Raw genomic sequence first — 9040 nt, 5'->3', positions numbered from 1 at the left:
AGCGTGCGTTATCAGACGAGAAACGATAGGCGTGCCGAAAGGAAATACGAGAAATAAGAACTAGCACAGGTATTTCGGCGGACAGTAGTGTAATCAAGAACGCAATCTGGGATCATTTCGCAGATATGCTTTGTCAGTCGCGAAAAACTGAACAGGGCTTCTATAGTGAATTCCTTCCACTTATGCCGAAACTTGAGGAAGAAGTTAAAACACGGCTTGAGCAGCTGATTTCTTTTAAAGTAATTGAGGATGCAATAGATGCCCTGCCAGCAGGTATAGCCCCTGGCCCTGACGGACTGGGTGCAGCCTTCTACTAAGTGTTCAAACCTGCAATAGCCCAGACTCTGCTGATGGTTGTTGACGATAGCTATAAGAAAAAACGTGTTCCGCTGTCTTTCACAACATCCCACATCCCAGACGGCCACTGACGTCCGACGGACAACCGAACTCGGCCTCAACTCGGCGGCCGATTTCGGACGTCCGCCGGAATTCCGGCGTACGTACGAAAGCGGATGGTCGAATCCGTTCGCCCAGCGGACAGCCGCCGTACGTCCGCCACTGGATTTGCTTTTATACAGCTATGATATAGTTTGCAGTCGTCGTGCTCATCTGAACTGCGTATAAATCAGTAATGCCGTCAAGTCCATTATATGATGCCAGAGCGAATCGATGCGATAGAAAGCGGTTCCATTAAACAGCTTTTTTTTTTATTTTCCGCATGTTTCATCGTTGAATTCTTCCATCAAAAATTTTTGATGAAAAGTTAAATGACCATTAAACATTTTTCTATCATGATGCTTCAGTGAAATTTTAATCAGTGGCTGAATAGACGCAGCAAGCAGCAAGCTCAAAAAGAACGAAACCGAACCTATCCTCAAAAAAATCTGAAATGAGCCAATCCAATCCACCTGACAAGTTGAAGTTTAGTCATGAAAGATGGCTTCACGTTTCCGTGTTCTGCATTTTCTGCGCAGTTACAAATACCTACGGCTGTAATGCACTGCTAGCATTGTTTTTGCTGTGGCTTGGTGCGGCTGGCACACTTTGTTCACCCGCCGATTCCAAAGTAAGTATTTCACCGAACTTTTGTTTCTTTAGTGGAACTTTTCGATGCACCGATGGTGCTGAGCTTTTGGATAAGGAAACAGCTCTGTACAGCAGCCGAACGGTCGAGTGTTTTAGGCGAGACTGACAGGATGGCTCCGCGCCGACTAACTAAATTGCAGCCTCAAGTCTGAGGGCCATCTTTCTCGGCATTACTGGACGCTGCGCCAGTAAGCCGCGCAACTTCTCTGTCTCTGATAAAGGAGTGCCTGCCCGAGCTTTAAAGGAGTTAATTTGTTAACCATGCGCAACGTGCTGAGTTGTAAAAACTATACGAGAAAACTTTTGCACTCCGCGAGCCTATCGTGCGACATGCCTACACTTGTGAAAACGTCGCGCGTTTTTTTTTTTTTTTTTATGGACAGCCGCTCATCTTTCTCTCGAGCTTTACGGCAACTACAGTTTCTCTCTCTTAGGTTTAGTAGGTTTAGTAAGAAGGTTTAGTACTCTTCTTCAGCTTTGACAAACCAGGACAGCACCTTGCGCATGTTGGTTATGCATGTGGGACCGAACCGCGCAGAACAACCGGACAAGGAAATGAGAGAAAAAAAAAAAGTCAGCACTTGTCTTTTTCTTGACCCGTTGTTCTGCGCGGTTCTGGCAGGAATTTGACATACCGCCGCCGCGACACAGTTGGGCTGTGAGCTCTGGTGCCTGCAACGCCTTCTTTTATGCAAAACAGGCATACTGGGAGGCCATGCAAGCCGCGGGCTCAAAAGAAAAAAAAAAAAAAACAAAAAAAAAACAAACGAGTTGAGTAAAAGTGAGATGAAAACAAAATTGTTGTTGCTTTGTCCTTACAGATATTCAAAGGCTCCTCACAACTTCATTGCATTATTGACAGCAAGATAATGCCAAAGCTACACTAGAGCCATGCAGCACCTTATAGTACATGATACTGAGCTTATGTCTCGCACTGAAAGCTCTTACCATGTTCTTAGATTATCATATTAAAGTAGCTTTAAACCCATGCTTGTTAATACAGTGATAGCCATAAATTGAATCTAGGGCATCATGCTCACATACAAGGCTTCTGATAACCGCTGGTCACATGATGTGGGCTATAGCAGAAACCTGTACCTGGTCATCTTACAAGCATTTGTGCAATTGATGCTTTTAATGTGTTGTAAAAGTTTTTGTGTTCTGTTTCTGTATGGGAATGCTTTCCTTATTGAAGGCTAACATTTGGCTTGCTACAGCAAAACCTCTACCTAGTCATCCTAAAAACAGCACCGCAGTTGGTGCTTTTAGTGTGTTGTAAAAGTATTTGTGTTCTGCTTCTGTATGGCAATGTTTTTCTCGTTGAAGACTAGCATGAGGCTTCCAAAAATTTTTCAGATGCCATTTGCTGTAGCCGATTTCGTAAGCCAACAGGAAGCAGCACTTTGAACATGGAAAACTGTCATCCACGGGGGAAAAACAGCAACATCCCTTTGCATTCTCATTTCTTTGGTATGGCTAAAAGTGAGTATAGTATCATTATCTATATTATTAATATTGAATCATGATTGTCAGTGTTGAAGTTGTTTGAGCGTGATGATTTTAAACACACAGGACATCCCTTTGACATTAAGGTTTTAGCTTGTTTACATGTAGGATGTAGAACTGGTTTCAACAAACTTTATGCAGCAAATTCTTTTTACATTGCCCACCATGTTACTTTTTGTCATTGTCCGTTCGGTGACTGGAGGAGGGAGAAGTAAATAACCAGTATTTTACGTTTACACAGTCGTCCACTCTTAGCTTGAATGGGAATGTGTGGCATGCAGTTTGCAAAATAGCAATGCATCCGTCGCAGCCATGCATCAAGGCTAAGTGGCTTGTGCGTAGAGGGACTAGCCGCTCCAGCTTCACGTCATCTGCCTCTTTGCTCCGGTGTGCAGACGTGCATTGAGGCAAAGTGGTTTATGTGTAGAGAAACCAGGAGCTTCTTTGTCACATCTGGCTGTTTGTTACGGTGTGCAGATGCACATCGAGGCAAAATGGCTGATGTGTAGAGGGACCAGGAGCTGCTGCTTAACGTTCTTCACCTCTTTACTACAGTGCACAGCCGTGCATTGATGCTAAGTGGCTTGTGCATGGAGGGCCCAGGAGCTGCAGCTTCACGTCTGCCTCTTCGCTCAGGTATGCAGGTGCGTATTGAGGCAAAATGGCTTATGCATAGAGGGACCAGGAGCTGCTGTGTGGCGTAGTCTATATATTTGCTATGGTGCATATTGAAGTACAGTGGGGGGGCTCATGTGTAAAGGTACCATGAGCTGCTGCGTCATGTCGTCTGCCTCTTTACTATCGTGCGCAGGCATGCATCAAGGCAAAGTAGCTTATGCATAGAAGGACCAGGAACTGTTGCTTCACATCTGCTATGATGCGCAGCTGCGTATTGTGGGTGGTGGTGGAAAACATTGCCATCAGATACAAATACAGGAGGTTACTCACTAGCTGACCCTGAGGGGGCCTGTCCTGACAAAAACAAGGGGTCCCTAGTTTGGGACCCCAGTGGTGGTAGAGGGACTAGAGGCTGGTACTTCACGCTGTCTGCCTCTTTGCTACGGTGTGCAGCTGCGATGGATGCAGTGGCATCTCAAAAAGTGCATGCCACGCACTCGCATGTTCAGCCTGAGTGGACGGCTGTGTACCTGCTATAGCTTTGTTATTCATAGAATAAACCTAGGCCAAGTTGGATAAATTATAGCTCACCTCATATGTGGTCAGCAAAAAAAAGCCACTCCAGAAAATCTGATGCATTTACTGTCATAGGATTCTTATTCATATACATGCTACTGACAAGTCAGATTCTTCACCCTCAGAAATGCCAGAAAAATAACCAAGGGTGCATCTGCAATAGTCTAGCTTGCTCTTTCTCTGCAGACTTGAGTCAGATGTGTGTTCCATTGCTGTGGGTGGGACAGGTGTGAATCTTTGATTTTTAAGCTTGCAACAAGTATGTTATTGTAGTTTAAAGGCAAAACGGTACTAATAATCGCAGCCCCCCGTGGCCTTTATCCCCTTTTAATAGTGTTGCTAGACACTGAATTATTAGTTTACTCTGCACTGTTTCTGTCTAGTTAATGTGCGGAGATGTACATATATTTATATGACTTGGAGTTGTCGACTTTGCACTTAGAAACATTGTAGCGTTATCTGATGTGTTGCTTTCATTTCTTTAATGATTTCTGTAAGGTATCGGTGGGTATGCTAGGCACCATTATTAGTCTGCTCTTTTTGAGTCACCTGTTCAATGCCCAGCTGCGGCCGTCTCCCACTTGCCCTCGGACAGGAGGCGGAGAGACGCGCACAGAGAGGCAGCTACAGTGCTTAACGGAAACGTAGGCAGAGAGGGAAAGAAGTCCCCTCTTCCGAGGACTTTGCTGTCGCACTCGAAGACGCGGGGACAGGCAGTTTGTTCTCGTTGCTGTGTCATGTAGGGGGCTCATTTTTATTTAAGGAGCTTTAGTTGGACTGTGAAAAAGGCTGACCGCCGAAGAATTGACGCGTTTGAATTGTGGTGCTGGCGAAGACTCTTAACAGTTCCTTGGACTGCCAGAAGATCAAATCAGTCGATATTGTCGACCATAAACCCTGACTGCTCATTGGAGGGTCAAATTCTAAAGTTAAAGCTCAGCTACTTTGGTCATCTGATGAGAAGAGAGGAGTCACTGGAGAAAGATTTGATGTTGGGAAAGGTTGAGGGTCGCCGGAGAAGGGGTAGGCAGCGAATGCGATGGTTAGATGGCATTCTCGAGGCATTGCAGATGAAGCTATGTGATGTTAAGAAGATAGTGAGAGACCGGAAAGCGTGGCGTGACATGGTCCACAGGGTCACGAAGAGTCGGACACGACTGAACGCCTGAACTGAACTGACGAACAGTATACAACTAAGGGGTCCTTAGTACGCTGACTGGACCCATCACCCGGAGGCAGCACAGCTTTGAAACGAGCACCTCTTTTGGAAGAACTGCTTATCGTTCAAAGAAAAAACACTGTCAGGTTGAAGGGTGTAAGGCCCGCTTCCTTATTGGGGAGCCCATAAAAGTGACAATTATTCAGTGCAGGCGCGCTGAGTGGGGTCTCGTTGAGGATTCCAACCCTGGATGTCAACAATGGTGGGAGATGGCGGCGTTGAAAAAGGGCAAGTGTGTAACAATGACGGTACGATGCGGAGCAGGAGGATGTGGGTGGGCTCTTCTGATTTGGTCCGCAATGGTGCTGACTCGGACGCCAATAATTGCAATAATTGCCCTGTAAAAGGAGCCGCCAAGGATGCAAGCTTTGGGCAATGGTTGCGCACGTGGGACGCTGTTTTGATGGGTTCTAATTTTTTTTTTTTTCCTAGGGGAGAGAGTTTGGCATGTGACCTAGTGAGCCAATCATTTCGAGGTCCATTCTCTAAATTCTGTTTGTTGTGAAACGAATTTGTTGTCCCTTTTGCATTGCTTGTATTAGGGAGAGGGTGAAGAACTTATGAAAGTGGAAAGACATGCCAAAATGTTTGTTAGCCAGTCGTGTGAGTTCGTTGTCATTGGGGATGAGAAATGTGGGCGGAGTCCCGAAGTTAATGAAACGGCCCCGCGGCCTGGAGAACTCGTTCTGAGCTAAATTTTGATCTCTTTCCTCTTCGGCATAGATCATGGTCATTGTTTCACCTGTTGTAAATACGTACATTCATGTATAAAATTTTCAGTTCATCTTCCTCTCCGTTGTCAAGTTGTTGTGGCCAGATGCAGTAAATTCACTATTTTCATTTCTATATAACGTGCCTTTCTGAAGATGGTGAGCTCTTTTGTCCAATCCTGTAAGAAAGCAGCAAAGCGCTCCCAAATCTTTCACAAAACTGTGTGATATCTTTAATACTTACTGCGGCTTGGTGTCACTCACAACATGTAGTTGAGGTAGATTTCTTCCCCCCCCCCCCCTCTTTTTGTTCGTTCAAATGAGGACCAGCGGACACTAACTCTTGCTTTTGTAATGCCCTAGGCCCCGCCTTAAGGCAGTACTCCAATGTCAATACCATTTTTATAGCTATGGCTGTCCAACAGCACTAATGTCTTTTATACACTTCTTTTACTAATCTCTTACCCAAGTGGTGGCTTATACTGCGGGGGTGAAAGTCTCTGGACAGTATGTGTAGATTTTGGACTAGAATCGCGATGTAAACGAATTGTGACCTTATTTCTCTTGCACACATGAAAGAACTAACGTTCAACTTTCACATCGACAAGTATGATCCGAGTTTCCTGGTCGATGTGAAAGTTATGTGCTTTGATTGCAGTTTGTGTAGTCCACACACTTGTCCCCGATATTACATAGGGGCAGATTAGGCGCCTTTACAGGGGCAGTTTCTTTGGCGCCCACTACCTTCCCCATAAATAAGCTACAGTGTTTCTTGTGAACAGCTGGCTCCATTTATAAATACCATTATTTTTTTTGTGATTTGTTGTGCGTAGTTGAGAAATCCATGACATACATGCACAGCTGGTTGCCAGAATTGTGCAGCCATATTTCAGTAACTAACATCCATGCTGCATGCTGCCGGTAATACATCAGGAGCTTGTGGTTGTCAGCTTTTTGTGTTTTGTGTGACTATAAGCCTTGCTATTTTAATGTCACATATAGCGCTGTGGGTAAACAAATAACTTTACTTTTAACTTTACTTTTAACTCTTGTAGAAGCATGAACACTACGCAATCACTGCCGCGGGCTATGCATCCACATTGGGCTTTAGCCACATGTCAAATGTCTATCTTTATTCTGCTGCAGCAGCTTGCATGTTATCAGATAAGTTACTTCGTCGCAGCTGCTCTAAGGAGACGCTTTCTAGACGCTTGTAGCCTAGATGTTGATGTCGATATACCCCCGACACGCCCAGGGAATGTCTTCGGTAGAGGGCACATGGAAACCAGCGAAATGTGCAGTTTACAGAACAAAAAGGTAACAATTTTAAATGATGTTATTATTGATCACTTCTTTTCAGAGCAGGAACAATGACTTTAGAAATCTGCCTGTTAAACCGCTCAAAATGCAGGTTTCTGCCGCCAATGCGTACCTGTGTAATACTGCAAAGCTCTGGCTGTGCTTTATATTCGTATACAGCATCCTTTATGCTTAGTTTCTCTGCATGTGCACTCCATGTCTTGGGCATTGCTGAGGGCGCATAGCAGCAAGCACAACATGCCATGTTTGGTCAGAGTGGCATGTTCAAAAAGACGACATAAAAACATTAAAATACTGAATGCCAGGTTCTGGTCAAACTACGTTTGTATCTTTTGTTATTCTGCATGGGTTTTGCTGCAGTTATATGACCTTTCTATATAGTATGTGACAGTTCTGAATGGAGATGCATGCGTACAGTGCCACCTGGAAAAAGCAATTGAGAGAAACTGGCAGTTGCCCTTGGAGATGTGTAATCAAAGTTCAGCACAGATAACTTGAATTTCATTTTCCCTTCTATTGCAGGAGGAGCCCAGCCTGCTCTTTCCATCTTAGGCCTGAAAGACCAGCAACAGCTGATCAAGCAAATGCACAGGATAGTAACTGCTCCTGGAATACCGGCCTGCGGAGGCCGCCCACAGAGAACTCAATCATCTCCTCGCTAATTCCGAAATATTAAGTTTCAATAAATACCTTTTCCTCCACCACCTCCCCAAGGGAAGAGCTGTCACGGCCAAGGATAATTAAAAAAAATTATTCAAGCAGATTCTTAATACTCCAGTTGGCCTGCATTTTACCATGCCATTCCTTAACATCGATATTTTTTTAGTGTAGGCTATTTATGCATGCAGTTTTTGCAATAAAGCAAAAAAAATGCTGTTTTTACAACCACGCATGCTGGTATGCCTATGCACTTAGCATGTTTTCAGGAATGGTGCATTTGTGTAAAGCTCAGCTAGCATATGTGCCTCTTTGATGGAAGTTTTAATTGCACACTACTGTTCAATGCTTTGTGTGTGAAAGTAAAGCAGACAACAGGAAACTTGAACCTGTTGCATATTCTATTGTCTGCTTTACTCTCACGACAAAGGCATTGAGCACTAGTATGTGACTGAAATTTCCATGGCACATACTTGCTGAGCTTTACACGAATGTTATTGGCAAGTTTTTACACCAATAGCGGGCCCTGCAAGCATGTTCCGGGAAACGTCCGAATGTCCGCCTCCGGCTGCCCGTCGGACGTCCGTGGGACGCGATCCGGATCCACGAACGATAGTCCGACGGACGTCCGCTGTACGTATATCGAACATAACCGGACTTCCGTCGGATGTCCGAAGGTCCGAAAAAGGACGTCCGTCGGTCGACCGTCGGACGTCTATGGCCGTCTGGGATAGTGCTAATTCCTAAAACCGATGACCCTGATAAGCGCCTGTTGGTGGGGTCTATCGCCCGATAAGCCTCACCAACGTCGACTACAAAATTTTCATGAAGGTGCTAGCGAAAAGATTGCAGGGTGTTATAACAACGCTCGTAGGCACGCACCATACATGCGGCATAAAAGGGCGAAGTATCGCTACTAACATACACGTGGCACGATCCATACTAGAATGCTGTGACTCATTTGATGACCGAGTGGCGATGATACAACTAGACCTGGCGAAAGCCTTTGACCGCGTTTCTCACGATGTTCTGTTTGCCGTATTAGATCATGCAAATGTCGGCCGAATAACATTAGAGGGCGTTAGAATGGCATACAAAAACTGTACCACACGGATTGTTGTGAATGGAGAACTCACTGAAAGCCTCCAAGTGCGATCTTCTGTGAGGCAGGGTTGTCCACTGTCGCCATTGTTATTCGCAGCCTACCTTGAACCGCTTTGCTTGGCCATCCGGAATAATGAATGCATAACGGGATTCACGTTACAATCAGTGCATGTGAAAATACTGGCTTATGCCGACGACATCGCTGTCTTTTGTGCAAATAGAGAAAGTATTTGTGAGGTGACGA

At 45.0% G+C, this 9040-nt stretch overlaps 1 long non-coding RNA gene across 3 annotated transcripts; it reads left to right on the top strand.

Annotated features, from left to right (window-relative positions):
- The first annotated feature begins 927 nt into the window (after nt 1–927).
- LOC146172215 (uncharacterized) lies at nt 928–7987 on the top strand. 3 transcript variants are annotated; one of them, XR_014702583.1, is made up of 4 exons: nt 928–1066; nt 2443–2568; nt 3070–3236; nt 7558–7987. It is a non-coding gene; the product is annotated as an uncharacterized LOC146172215 (long non-coding RNA). The 3 variants fall into 3 exon arrangements; XR_014702584.1 differs by having other exon boundaries at nt 3148–3236; nt 7558–7983; XR_014702582.1 differs by lacking the exon at nt 3070–3236 and having other exon boundaries at nt 7558–7891.
- Nucleotides 7988–9040: the final 1053 nt, after the last annotated feature.

Source organism: Amblyomma maculatum, unplaced genomic scaffold (genome assembly GCF_055883805.1).
Source record: "Amblyomma maculatum isolate TAMU_Amacu unplaced genomic scaffold, ASM5588380v1 scaffold_13, whole genome shotgun sequence".
Classification (NCBI taxonomy): domain Eukaryota; kingdom Metazoa; phylum Arthropoda; class Arachnida; order Ixodida; family Ixodidae; genus Amblyomma; species Amblyomma maculatum.
The sequence above is the reverse complement of the archived record's forward strand: the minus strand, read 5'-3'. Positions and strand labels throughout refer to the sequence as shown.